Source organism: Heterocephalus glaber, unplaced genomic scaffold (genome assembly GCF_053883595.1).
Source record: "Heterocephalus glaber isolate CG9 unplaced genomic scaffold, H.glaber_assembly_v1.0 deba00001442, whole genome shotgun sequence".
In the NCBI taxonomy this organism is placed as follows: Eukaryota; Metazoa; Chordata; class Mammalia; order Rodentia; family Bathyergidae; genus Heterocephalus; species Heterocephalus glaber.
This window is the reverse complement of record NW_028258296.1, coordinates 35,465,100-35,479,534: the sequence shown is the minus strand read 5'-3', so window position 1 is coordinate 35,479,534 and position 14,435 is coordinate 35,465,100. Positions and strand designations below refer to the sequence as shown.

The 14,435-nt window shown below is 40.0% G+C and overlaps 1 pseudogene; it reads left to right on the top strand.

The window, feature by feature from the left end:
- The first annotated feature begins 8,449 nt into the window (after positions 1 to 8,449).
- On the top strand, positions 8,450 to 11,532 carry LOC147827689 (protein VCF1 pseudogene; annotated as a pseudogene).
- The last annotated feature ends 2,903 nt before the right edge of the window (positions 11,533 to 14,435 follow it).

The following is a 14,435-nucleotide window of genomic DNA, read 5'->3' as shown; positions in this document are numbered from 1 at the left end:
TGATTTGTTTCTTTTCTCTAACTGCTTGTAGAATTTTGTTCTTCTGTTGAATTTCTGGAATCCTAACTATTATATGCCTAGTTGTAGTTTTTTTTTTTTTTATCAAGGCTAGTTGGAGTCCTATTTGCCTCAATTATCTGTATGTGAAGTTCTTTTCCCCTGCTTGGGAAGTTTTCTGCCATTACTTCTGTGAACAGTTTTTTTTTATATCATCTGCACTCTCTCTGGTTTCTTCATTGACTCTGATCAATCTTATGTTATTCTTCTTTGCAACGTCTGGTAGCTGCTGGATTGATTTCTCATGGTTCCTTACAATTTTAAAGAAAGTTTTGTTTTCCTGGTCACTAATTGCAATCTTATCTTCTATATCTGGAATTCTGTCCTCACACTGGCTCATTCTGCTCCATAGGCATTTAATGGAGTTTTTAATCTCCTTGAAATCTGTTTGTGTCTGTTGTATGGATTCCATTTGTTTCCTATGTTGGGTTCCATCATGTTCCTCAGCTCCTTTATTTTTTCATCTGTGTCCTCTCTAGATTCATTAATCATGTCTTGCCCTATGGGCATAATCTCTGCTGTTAACTGAGAAATTATTTCTGATTTAATTTTTTCCAGATCCTTTTTTGTTGCCAGTTCAGGGAGTCCACATGATTGAGTACAGAGTATTGCATCTTGTTTCTCTTTGGGGTCGCTTTATGTGATCTGGAAGTCTGGTTTTGAGACTTGTTTATGTGTTCTCTCTTTTCAAGGGGGGGTGTGGTGTGATGCTGGTGCCCAGGAGGCTCACCTCCTTGGTGTTTGGTGGGGCTGCTCCTCTGCTCTGGGTGCCGTGGTATAGCAGCCTGAAAGGCTCAGCTGCTCTATGCTGGGGGCCTCTGTTCCTCTGGAGTGGGGGAGATGGTACAGCACCCTGAAAGGCTCAGCTGCTTGGCACTGGGAGCCTCTGCTCCTTTCTAAAATGTCTTATGTGATTTTTGACCCTATTTGCCTGAACCCAGTATTTACCTTCTTGCACTTTCTTATGATCTCTGCCTGTGCTCTGCTGAAAGTTGTCAGCCAATATGGAACACAGGGTGGGGATGTCACCTGCCTGAGATTAATTGTCTCCTACTCACACAAGTAGTAATGGAGTAATTGCATTTGCAAAATTTTTAATGAAGAATGAAATTATAAGTAAAAACATTTACCCCTCACTTAACATGAAAACTGGAAGAAGGGAGTCCTGAAATACAAGTGTATCATTTATTTCCTGAAGATCACTGGCTCATGATATTCTCTACATTCCCAAAACAAGCCTTGAGCTGTCCAGTCCCAAATCTCTGCCATTATCATCTCTTTAGTGCCATCTATTCAGAATTCAGCAAAGGATCAATTCCCTGTTCTGTGTAGGCCTTCAGGATAGAAGAGATTCCTGGAGAGGTCAGAGGATCAGGAGCATGGCTTTTGCAGCACTTATGATCCAATAGTCTTTCCACTTCCAAGGCTGGGAGCTGGACAAAGCACTTCCTACATTTCTAGAGTTTGAAATTAAAGCAGCGAACCCCAAAATTCAAGTCTTTTCCTAAGACATTTTCGGTAGTATACAACTAATTCAGGTTTCAAAGTATATGTATATGGGGGCAAAACCAGTTATTGCTGGAAGTGGTCAATAAGAAAATCAAGGCTCTGTTCATTGCAAAGGCATTCCTCAGACATTTGAAAAAGAAGCACAACAGGAAAGGAAGTTTGAAGAACCAAAGCCAGAATTGGTATGAATTTCCATTTTAAAGACCAAAAGGTACCTTACGTTAAAACATCCAATATGTAGTTGTATAGGAAGAAAACAAGAGTGACGGTTTTTGTCTGTGAAGACCCCTGGCCTAGTTGGGTATTACTTGTGGTTTTCTACTCAATGTGGATTCAAAGATCATTTGATAGATTTTCTTGCTGACTTGTTAACTGTGGTTTGAGAAGACGATGAGCTCAGCTTTGTCTTACAATACTAGGAGTGCAAACTTTTTCTTCTTTTCTGTCCTCTCCTTTTCTTTCTTTCTTCTTTTTTTCTGTACTAGAGATTGAACCCAGGGACACTGAAAGACATTGAGTGATTCCTGTCACTACATTTTCTCTGTTGCTGATTCCTTTATTTCCATTTTGCTTGACTGCTTATCCTGCTTCATGTATTCATATCGTTAGGCTTTCTAGTATTGGTCACCTTATTTTCTCTGTCTTGAATAACGTTAAGTATTTTTCATAGTGCTGGTTTTGTGGTCATGAATTTCATGGATTTCTTAAGGTCCTCTTAGTCATTTGAAATTCCTTATTTCTCCATCAATTTTTAAAGATAGTTTTGCAGGATAAATTAATCTGGGTTTAAAGTTGTGTTCTTTCAGGCCTTGAAAGACTTCATTCCAAGCTCTCTGGCCTTAAAGGTTCATGTTCAGAAACCTGCTGAAATTTTTATTGGTTTATCTTTAAAAGTTATGTGTTATTTTCTCTAATATCTTTTAATTCTGTCCTTGTGTTGTATTTCTGGGATCTAAACTATGATGTATTAGGAGAGGATCTTTTTTTATTTGGTTATTTGGGGTTTTATATTCCTCATTTACCTGTAGGTGGAATTCTTTCCCTATACTTGGAAAGTCTTTTGTCTATGATTTCTGTAAATAGATTTTTATACATGTTGTGCCATCCTCTAATTTTTCTTTAACTCCTATTATTCTTAGGTTAGTTCTCTTTGAGTCACCTAGCAGCAATTTGATCCATTTTCCATGATTTCTTGTTGTTTTTAAGGTATCACTGAGTATGTGGTCACTTACATCAACCCCATCTTCTAGTTGTGAGACTCTCTTCTCACATTAGTCCTTTCTGCTGTCCATATTTTCATTACATTTTTTATATCCTGGATTTCTATTTGATATCTTTTCATGTAGTCTAATTCTTCACTGAACTGGTCATTCTATCTTGTATTGTCTTAGATAGTTTACCCAGCTTTTATTTGTGCCTTGTTTAAACTCACTGATAAATTTTATCAATTAAGTCCATTTTCTATTTAGTTATACCACCTTTGAGTTTGCTGAACACCTTATTGACATGTTTTTTTGTTTTTTCTTTTATCCTGTCATACATTCCAGCCTTTTGGTTTTTTATTTCCTCCCCATTAATGCCCATTGGATCAGATTTGGGGGAATTGAGACTTTTGGGGGGCATTTTGTTACCTTTTTTCTCATGTTTTTGTTGGTTGTAGGGGGGAAGCAATCAGAGTTGAGAATATATTAAAGTAGAAGTACTCTATAGTTAGGATGGATATCTCTTTAGTTAGTGTCTGCTTTCTGGTGAAGTAATCTGTAGGCTTTGACTGTATTTTACTACTTATATACCTCTTCAACCTACTAAGCTTAATAGGATAAGATCCAGTTATTATGCTGCAAAGATAGAATTCCTACTGGTTATATCAATATCAAGAGATGTTTTATACCACATATACATTAAAACTTGCTTTAACAATTTCAGCCTTTCTTCAATGCCTTATAAAGACTGTAATATACTACTGATGACAGGCTGGGATGTGATGGGTGGGGAAAGAAAAAAGAAAGGGAAGGGGAATAGATCAGAAAGAAGAGAAGGATAAAGAAAAGTAACAAATGAAAGCTAAAAGAGATCAAATTCTGTTGATATTATTATTATTATAACTGAAGTGGAAGGCTGGTGGAGAGATTTGTGAGAATATTTGTGGGAACAGGAAGGAATGCAGAAAGAGAGAAGCATAATTGGAGATTGAGGGAACCTGTGAGAAGGTTGAAACCTATTGATATGTTGATAGCTTCTTCAATTCTATCTGCAATTTTGGTAAGGATTTCCCTGACTTGCCCTTTGAAAGGTAAGACTTAGATTAAAGCACTGGTTAATTCTTATTCTCATTTTCATGTATACAAATACCTCCCATATATATGCTAGATAAAAGGAGGAAAGGAAAAGAAAAAGAATAAAGGAATAAGAAAGAAGAAAAACAAGAGAAAACCAAGAAACAACAAAAAACCATATGCTGTGGCAAGAACAGAAAATTAAAGTGTCCTCCCTGTCCAATTTATATATTGCAGTCTGAATTCAGCCAGTGCTCTCTCCCCCACCACACACACACACACACACACACACACACACGCAATATGTTCACAAGTGGGGAAGCCTTGACCTGCAGGGGTTGTCTGGACACATTTCTGGGTCTGGGTCGGGCTCTTTCCTACACCTTTGCCCTCTGTGGAGCATCACTTTGGCCCCAACATGCTTCATCTCACCCTTCTCAGTACGAAGCCCACTCTTCAAGTTTCTGAGCTAACCACCACCCCACTATGATTTGTTGAGTTGCCTTCCTCTAAGTGAGGAAGCTTGGGGATGAGGACCAACTGCTGGGCCTGCCTCCCCCTGCAAGCCATACCCTGGTCAATTTTGGTTTTGCCTCTGTGGGTGTGGCTAAGTGGAGTCTTTGTGTCTTTGAGTCTAAATGTCTTTGTGCTTAACATCAGAACCCTCAGTTAAGTCAAACGGGGGAGAAGGGGTATTTGGCTCAGCACCCAGTCTTGGGGTGATTTCTGCAAAGATCCTCTCATTCTCCAATCTACATTCCCTTCCCTGGAGGACAAACCCGCAGCAGCCTGTGGTCTCCCTCTCCAAGTCTCCTGATAAGCATGTGATGGCAGGACACTCTCTGGCTAAGCCGCCACTCTGGCTCTCTGCCCTCACGTGTTTCTTTGTTGCCTTCCACAAAGCATCACTCTTCAATCCACAAACTCAATGGTGCTTAGGACCTGATGTGCTTAGCAGCCCCTGGCTGGGACTGGTGGGGTTCCCCATGCAGGTGCTAAATGGCGGCAGGTGGGTAGTGAGCAGGATATCCCATAGCCACAGTATTTCCAGTGTTTATGGGGAAGAATGAGTGTTTGTTTTGGGTTGCTCCCATTTTTCTTCTTCCCACTTGCAGTCAGTCCCTGCTTGTGCAACCCCCAAGCTGTGGCTTTCTCAGCACCCTCATCAGGATCGTGGGCTGATTTTCAACTTTCCCAAGGACTCATCAGTACTTTCTCAGATATCACTCACCAGCTTTGTTTCTTTGGTGCCCTGCAAATATCTCACTCACTAGGTTCCTTTTCCCAGTGGGGAGTGTGGGAGGGTCAGGGGCATACTCCCATGGCCTGGCCACCACGTAGTGCCACACTCTCCCTCAAGGCATTAGATCCTCTTATTTTATGCAGCTAATTAGATAGAAATGAATAGGCAGTCAGACAGGGATGGGCCCTAGAGAAAGTCAGAGCAAAGACAAGAACACACCAGAACTCCATGTACCCTTGCTATGTGACCCGTTGCCCTACTGGATCAATATTAGCTAAGCAGCTGTACTTATAATCCTACATGTTGATTATAGTTTGACCCATATTGTACCCACATTGTGACTTCACTGTATAAATTACCCCTGACAAAGGGCCACGGTGGCAACCCACTTGGGACCCCTCCTTTCTCCCAGGAGCTATCTCTAAATGAATCTTTCCTACTCTTAAACCTCGTTTGTCCTTTGGAATTCATTCCTTTTTTTCCATTAAGTTTATTGGTACATTTTAGGTATACAATACAGTTACATTCATCATTGGGATCTTGTACCTTTACATGATGTATCTTGGCTCTTAAATTTTCCCCATTCCCCTGCCCTCCCTTCACCCCCTCCACCCTTCCCTATTTACAAAGATTTTGTTTCCATATTTTTCCCTTTCTCAAATTTTTTCTTTTCCCTTTTTTTTTTTTGGGTACCGGGGATCGAACTTGGGTCCTTGTGCTGTGCAGCAGGGGGCAAAACCCCTGAGATAAATCCCCGGCCCTCTCTTTTCCTTTCTTTCCTTTCCCCTACCCTTCCCACTTCCCCTACTCCTTTAGATGTTTTCTTCCTATTTCACAATATCAATTATATCATTAGAACCTTATTTACACTTTTAGTTTTTCACACGAGAGAAACTATTCAGTATTTACACATGTGTGTCCTATTTATTTCACTTAACAGTATGGCCTCAATATGCATCCATTTAGCTATAAATGTCTCTAGTTTCTCATTCTTTATGGCTGAGTAGTACTCTATTTTATTAAAAACACACACACACACACATCTTCTTTATCCAGTCTCCAGCTGATGGGTAATTGGGCTGTTTCTAAGTTTTAGCTATTACAGACTGTGCCACTATAAACATGGGTGCACATATATCTCTGTGATATGATTCTTTTAATTCTTTTGGGAAGATACCCAGTAGAGGAATAGCTGGGTCAAATAGGACTTACAATCCTAGTTCTTTGAGGTATCCCCATACTGATTTCCACAGTGGTTGCACCAGTCTGCACTCCCATCAACAATGGAGAAGGGTTCCTTTCTCCCCACAACCCCACCAGTGTTTGTTATTGGTTGATTTCTTTTCTTTTCTTTTCTTTTTTGGTACCAGGGATCGAACTCAGGTCCTTGAGCTTGCACAGCAGGTGGTGAAACCACTGAGCTAAATTCCCAGCTCCTTTTAAGAATTTTTTTTTTCTTTTTTTGTACTGGGGATCGAAATCAGGACCTTGCACTTGGGAGGCAGGCGGCAAAACCACTGAGCTAAATCCCCAGCCCAGGTTCATTTCTTGATAGCAGCCATTCTTTCTGGGGTGAGATGGAATCTCAGCGTTGTTTTCAACTGCATCTCTCGAATGACCAGTGATATTGAACATTTTTTCATATGTCTATTTGCTGCTTTTACTTCTTTGTCTGAGAAATGTCTGTTCATTTCAGATGCCCATTTTTGAATTGGGTCTTTATATTTGGGGGCTTTGATTTTTTATTTTGAGTTCTTTATATATTCTAGATAGTAGACCTTTGTCTGAAGAACAGCTGGTAAAAAAATTTTCCCACGTTGTAGGTTGTCTCTTAGCTCTGCTGGTGGTTTCTTTTGCAGTGCAGAAGGTTTTTAATAAGATGAGATCCCAGGTGTTGGTTCTTTGTGCTGGTTCCTGTGCTACTGAGGACTTGTTCATAAAGTCCTTTCCTATGCCAATGTCTTCAAGAGTTCTACCTATCTTCCAGCAAGTTTCATGTTTCTGTTTTAGTATTTAGATCTTTAATCCATTTCAATTTTGGTTTTCACCATGCAATGGTGAAAGATAGGTGTCTAGTTTTCATCTTTGGCAAGTTGAAATACAGTTTTTCCAACACCATTTATTAAAGAGGTAGAATTCATTCTTTGACTTCAGGGAACACAAACTGCACAAAAGCACACCTGACATCTAGCAGGTTGTGAGTATATTTTTCTTATATCATTTTTGCAAGATGACATGTACATTGGACCTGGGGGTGTGAGGGGTGCTATTGTTGGTCTACTTTCCCTTTTTAACGCCCCCATATTGGATTCAGATCTGGTAAGTTTCTCCTTCAGTTTGTCTTGTATCTGGCTTTCTTTGCTACCCTATTTCTGTGAACCTGTGTTTTCCACAGCACATCTTACGAAACTTCCTCATATCCCACCGCCACAAGTTGGCCATGATGAAACTCTGTATTATTTTATTTTAATTTTTTTTGTTTTTGGTACCAGGAATTGAACTTGGGTCCTTGCACTTGAGCAGCAGGCCACGAAACCACTGAGCTAAATCCCCAGCCCTATATTATTTTATTTTAATGATGAGGAAGTAAAGTCTGAGAGAGGATAAGTAGTCTGCTCAAAGTCCCACATAGGTGCCGACGATGGGATACCAAAGAAGATCTAACTACAAAGTCAACCTCTTAAACACTGCATCCTATTGCTGCCCTTGCACTGTGATTCCTATCATCTAACACAATCTCTCCCTGAGTTAAGTCTCTCTACAGTTACCTAGAGGTGTATTTAAGATAAGATGTTCCATTGAGGGCTGGGGATTTAGCTCAGTGGTTTCGCTACCTGCTGCGCAAGCACAAGGCCCCAAGTTCGATCCCTGGTAACAAAAAAAAAAGATGTTCCAATAAGTTGTTTTCTGGTTGTAGAGGACAAAAGAAGAGGAAACATCTTTATATAGGTCTTAATTTTTGATAGAAAAGAACTCCAAATTTCCTGTAATTTGGTAATTTACTTGTTGGTAATGAAGAGCAAATCAGTCACATGAATATAAGTAAGCCACTGTGCCCTAAATAGGTACAAACAAGCAAAAAGGGAAACTCATGGTATTGTAACAGTCACCATGCTCCACACCCATTTTTCATTAATTGTCATGACAGCATTTTGGAATAAGTATATCAATTAGAATTAAGTTTGGCTGCACCTAAACAAATCGATACTTTCTTTGAAACAAACAAACAATTTGATATCTCTCTCATGTAAAAGTCTCAGTTCCTATGGTCCATTAAGTCAAAATGGATACAGGGTCCTTCCAACTTTCTGTTCTGCTATCCTTTTGCAGTGTCACACCTGTCATCACTGTCCGGAATGAAGCACTAGCCATATCTACACTTCATGCAGCAGGATGGAGGAAAGAGTGAATTGTTGCTTAAGGAAGATTTCCAGAAGCTGTCGTGGACACTTCCCCTTACATCCCAAAGACTACATCACCACATCTAGCTGCAAAAGAGGCTAGGACATTGGAGGGCATGTGCTTAGCTAAATATGTGTTACTAGCTAATTTCCCTAATGAACATAGATGCAAAAATCCTCAACAAGATACTGGCAAACAGAATACAGAGGGTCATCAAGAAGATCATACACCATGAACAAGTCAGATTTATCCCAGGGATACAAGGACAGTTCAACATGTAAATCAATAAATGTAATACACTATATTAACAGAGCCAAGGACAAAAACCATATGATCATCTCAATAGATGCAGAAAAAGCATTCGACAAAATCCAGCACCTATTCATGATAAAAACCCTAGAGAAAATTGGAATACAAGGTCTTTATCTCAACCTGATGAAGGCTATCTATGAAAAACCAACAGCCAACATCATACTAAATGGTCAAAAACTGAAAACTTTCACACTAAAATCAGGAACAAGACAAGGATGCCCATATCACTACTCCTGTTCAAGATAGTTCTGGAAACATTAGCCTCAGCAATTAGAAAAGAGAAAGAAATAAAAGGAATAAAGATAGGAAAGGAGGAAGTGAAACTGTCGTTATTTCCCGACGATATGATACTTTACATAGAAGACCCAAGAGAGGGGTGGGCGCAGCGGCCGCCTGAACACAAGCCCTTGACTTCGCTCTTTGTGCAGATCGGCGCCTCATCGCTCCTCTCCACCAGCTGCGATGAGCGAGCACCTCTGCCCCAGGAAAAGGAGAAGGAATGGCAATGAAGAAGACAATCATCTCCCACCCCAGAGCAAAAGGAGTAGTAGAAACCCTGTCTTTCAGGATTCCTGGGACACAGAGTCTTCGAGGAGTGACAGTGGTGGGAGCAGCAGCACCAGCATCCATAGCCCAGACCGGGCTAGTGGGCCAGAGAGGAGCTTAAGCCAGGTCATGTCCGGATCCAGCCCCAACACTCCTCAGTCCATGCCTGAGCAGTCTGCCCTGTGCCAAGGCCCTTACTTCCACATCAACCAGAGCCTGAAGGAGGCCCACTTTCACAGCCTACAGCACTGAGGACGGCCTCTGACATGATGCACCAGAAGTTTCTTACCTTCTGTGAAGGGACAGTGCTGTGCAGATTTGAAACTTCAACTTACAATTTGTTTTGAAAAATTGCACACAGAAAAACCTGCCTGTTGGCTTTTCAGTCTATTTGAAATAACAGGTTAACAGGCAATTGTTTACTTGTGGTTCTGCTGCACTATTGCAGTTTCAAAGGGGCTTCGAAGCAATTTTTTATAGGATTCTTTTGAGGGAGGGTATCAGATCCATGTCAAGGTAGTGGTCTGAGGAAATTTCATCTGTGTGTCGCATCCATAGTGTGTCCAATTCAGACTGATTTCTCAATCTGTCACCTAGAAGTTCTACTTTATGTAAAAGGATCTTTTAAAAGTGCGGGATCTTCAATTTTTTTAATTCAATAAACTAGGGAAGAGTATCTAGTTTCCATGAAAAAAAAAAACTTGTTTTCCAAAAGATAGGAAGCTTGATTCAGTCTTGCACTGAAATTAATTGCCATACTACCTCTTAGTATATAGACATCCTATGGAAAGTACTCTGTCTGTTTTAACAGAACAATCAGATCCAATTTACTGTGGAAGTGAAGCACCCTCCCTTGTGACGGTCTCCACTCTTTGTTATATATTTGTACTTCCAGGAAGAATGTCCTTCAGACTCTTGGATAGCCAGATAACTTCTACATCACTATTCCTCCAGAGTCTGCACCTCAGATTTTACTAGAAAATACTGCACAGTTCTGAAAGTCAAAGAGTATGTGATGACTTTTTGTCCTACTTCAAGCTTGTAAGTTGCACCAGCAGCTTATGTGACCTTACATCATTCCATCTTGTAGTGTCAATAGCTAAGGCATAGATGAATGCTGATAAAGCATAAGCTAGCTGAACTGATGTCCAAAGTAACAAACAGTGAAGTCACCCTCCCTGCAACAGGACTAGGGGACCACATTCCATTACTGACTCTGGAATTGTATGGCTTAGAAGTGAGGAGAGGCACTGTCCAGAAAACAATACAGGAGTATTTAAGGACATGGGCATGTTCCAGTGTTATTTTGTCATACTTGAGAGCCAGCCAAGTTTGAATAACGAAGGTGAGGATGTTTCTTCTTTCTCACTGATGAGCTGTCTGAAGAGGAGAGTGCCGGGGAGCCAGCCTGCCATTGGATGTAGAGGAAGTGCCTTAGAGTCCACCGGAAGCCTCTGCCTGCTCCCCTTCTGCTCCCTCTGCACTGCAGTCCATGCCCCTCCATTTGGAAACCACACTGCACACACAGCCCAGCTGAGATGCTTGGATGCCTCTAGTAAGAGGACTTTGCTCTTTGTCAGGGTTGAAAAGGATGTGGGGAACAGCATGGGGTTCTGTTACCTGACAACTCAAATCTTGAAAATGAAGACTGTTCCAGAAGAGAGTAAGATTCAGCCAGTTTCCACAGTCTGTTCCTCTAATATGGATAGAATATAAAGGCCAGTAGCGGGATGTGGATACTAGTGTTATGGGGGAATAGTTACAGCACAGGCCATGCTTAAAGAGCATGGGGTTTTGACAAAGAGTTTTTTATCTTTTTAAAAATTCTTTACTAACTCTCACCCTGATTTTAAAACCAGATGTTTGACAAGAACTTTGGATCTTAATGGGTTTGATGGCAGGGAATATGGAAAGGACATGTTGCTAACATTTTTGTCTAACAATAAAAGAAACAACAATTGAATGCTCTTAAGACAAGCTGAGCTCTCAATCAGACCTGTATAAAACAATTCAGAAACACCCAGGATGACTCCTTCAGGCTTAATGGATGGCACCCTACTGAAACAAAATGTGTATTAAGAAAATGTAAAAATGGAGGAAGCAAACTCATTTCCCACTCAACTAAAAGATATAGAAGGTGAAACCATCACCAGGACAAAAGGATTTTCTCCAGATTAGTACACTCAATGCTGGGTTTGCAGTTACCCCTCTTACTCTACTTAATGCAAGAAACCATCTTCATCCTGTTTGCACATCGTCTACAGCCTTGCAGCGTGGGATACATTTCTATTATACTGCTACTTGGTAGTGTCAACAGGCATGTGTTAAATCTTCTATTGGTTCAAGCTAGTAAAACCTTGTATTTCTCTATTGCGCCACCATTAAAAGCAGCATTAGTGCAGAAAAAAAAAAAAAAAAGAAGACCCAAGAAACTCTGCCAAAAGACTTCTAGACTTAATTGACAGATTCAGTAGAGTAGCTGGATACAAGGTCAACACTCAAAAAACAATAGCCTTCTTGTACACAAATAACAGACTCACTGAGAGAGAAATTAGTGAAACAATTCCTTTTAAAATAGCATCCAAAAAAATGAAATATCTAGGAATCAATTTAACAAAGGAAGCAAAAGACCTCTACACTGAAAACTACAGCACTCTGAAAAAAGAGAGGATACAAGAAAATGGAAAGACATCCCTTGCTCCTGAGTAGGAAGAACCAATATAGTGAAAATGGTCATACTTCCAAAACTACTATATAGATTCAATGCAATGCCAATTGAAATTCCAACAATATACTTCACAGAACTAGAGAAGACAATCCAAAACTTCATTTGGAACCATAAGAGACCTAGAATAGCTAAAGCAATTCTAAGCAACAGAGACGTGGATGGGGGTATCACAATCCCCAACTTGAAACTATACTACAAAGCTACTGTGATAAAATCAGCATGGTACTGGCAAAGGAACAGACCTGAGGATCAGTGGAATAGATTAGAAGATGCAGAAATAACTCCAGACATGCTCAGCCACTTCATCTCTGACAAAGGAGCCAACCACCCTCACTGGAGGAAAGATAACCTATTTAATAAATGGTGTTGGAAAAACTGGATTTCAACCTTCCAAAGATTGAAACTAGACCCATACCTATCACCATGCACTAAACTAAGATCAAAGTGGATTAAAGGCGTAAATATTAAGACAGAAACACTAAACTTTCTGGAATATAAGTTAGGTAGAACTCTTGACGACATTGGCATAGGAAAATACTTCATGAACAAAACCTCAGCAGCACGGGAACTAGCAGAAAGAATCAACAACTGGGATCTCATCTTATTAAAAAGCTTCTGCACTGCAAGAGAAACCACCAACAGAGCTAACAGACAACCTACAATATGGGAAAAAAATTTTAGCAGCTGTACCTCAGACAAAGGACTGCTATCTAGAATATATAAAGAATTGAAAAAAATCAGACCCCCCAAATGCAAAGACCCAATTCAAAAATGGGCATCTGAAATGAACAGACATTTCTCAGACAAGGAAGTAAAAGCAGCAAAAAAAATGTGAAAAAATGTCCAACATCACTCGTCATTTGAGAGATGCAGATGAAAACAACACTGAGATTCCACCTCACCCCAGAAAGAATGGCTGCTATTAAGAAATCAACAAATAACAAATGCTGGCAGGGTTGTGGGAGAAAGGAACCCTTCTCCATTGCTAGTGGGAGTGTAGACTGGTGCAACCACTGTGGAAGTCAGTATGGAGATACCTCAAAGAACTAGGACTAGAGGTCCCATTTGACCCAGCTATTCCCCTGCTGGGTATCTTCCCAAAAGAATTAAAAGAATCATACCACAGAGATGTATGTGTACCCATGTTTATTGCGGCATAGTTTGTAATAGCTAAAGCTTGGAAACAGCCCAAGTGCCCATCAACTGGAAACTGGATAAAGAAAATGTGGTTTTTTAATAAAACGAAGTACTACTCAGCCATAAAGAACGAAAAACTAGTCATTTATAGCTAAGTGGATGCATATCGAGGCCATACTGTTAAGTGAAATAAATAGGACACACATGTTTAAATACCGAATAGTTTCACTAGTGTGAGAAACTGATAGTGTAAACAAGGGTTAAAATGATTAAAATGAGTAATTGATAATTTGAAATAGGAACAAAGGTCCAAAGATGAAGGATTGAAGGGAGGGAAAGGGGAAAAAAGGGAAAGGAAAAACTGTGAGAAAAGAAAAAAAATGGAAATGAAATCTATGTAAATAGGGAAGGGCAGAGGGGGTGAAGGGTGCACAGGTAATGAGGAAAAAAAAATAAGAACCAAGATATATCATGTACAGGTACAAACACCCAATGATAAATGTAAATGAATTGTATACCTAAAATGTACCAATGAAAGATTTAAAAAAATAAAAAATAAAAATAAATATGTGTTACTATAGGTAAAGAAGCAAATGGATATTATGGAACAGTTGCTAATCTGTGCCACAGATGGTATTTTCTCCATTTTGGGTTAAGAAAGACTGTAGGACATAAAGAAATTTTTTACTGCATTTCCACTCAAGTGCCAACTGAGACACACTGAGGTAAGCCTAATTCTGACTGTATTATACTGCAACAGGAACTTGGAAATATCCAGGAGATCTGTTTCAGTATGGCTGGATCCAAAGGCTTAAAAAAATAAAATCAATCAATCAATCTCTCTCTCTCTCCACCTCCCCTCAGGCTCACCCAACGTGGTAACAAAGATGCTTACCAGATCCCCAGATGTGTTATTCCTCAGAACCCACATTCTCTTTCCAATCAAAATCCCAAGAACAGTTTTGATTGTTCTGGCTTTGTTCAAAAGCCCATCAACTTGTGAAGGAGGATATAATATCCTGATTGCTCACAATGGAATCTTACAGTGACCTTTGGAACCTGGGAGTAAATCAGTCTCATTTAACAACATGGACAAGAATGTGGATCTGTAGAATTTCTGGGCAGATTAAAAAAGAAAAAAGTAATTTATCTCAAGGGGTGGAGGAGGATGTTGGCTAAGATCCTTTAGCAATCATCTTCCCATAGCTCACGTTGAACAGCTCAG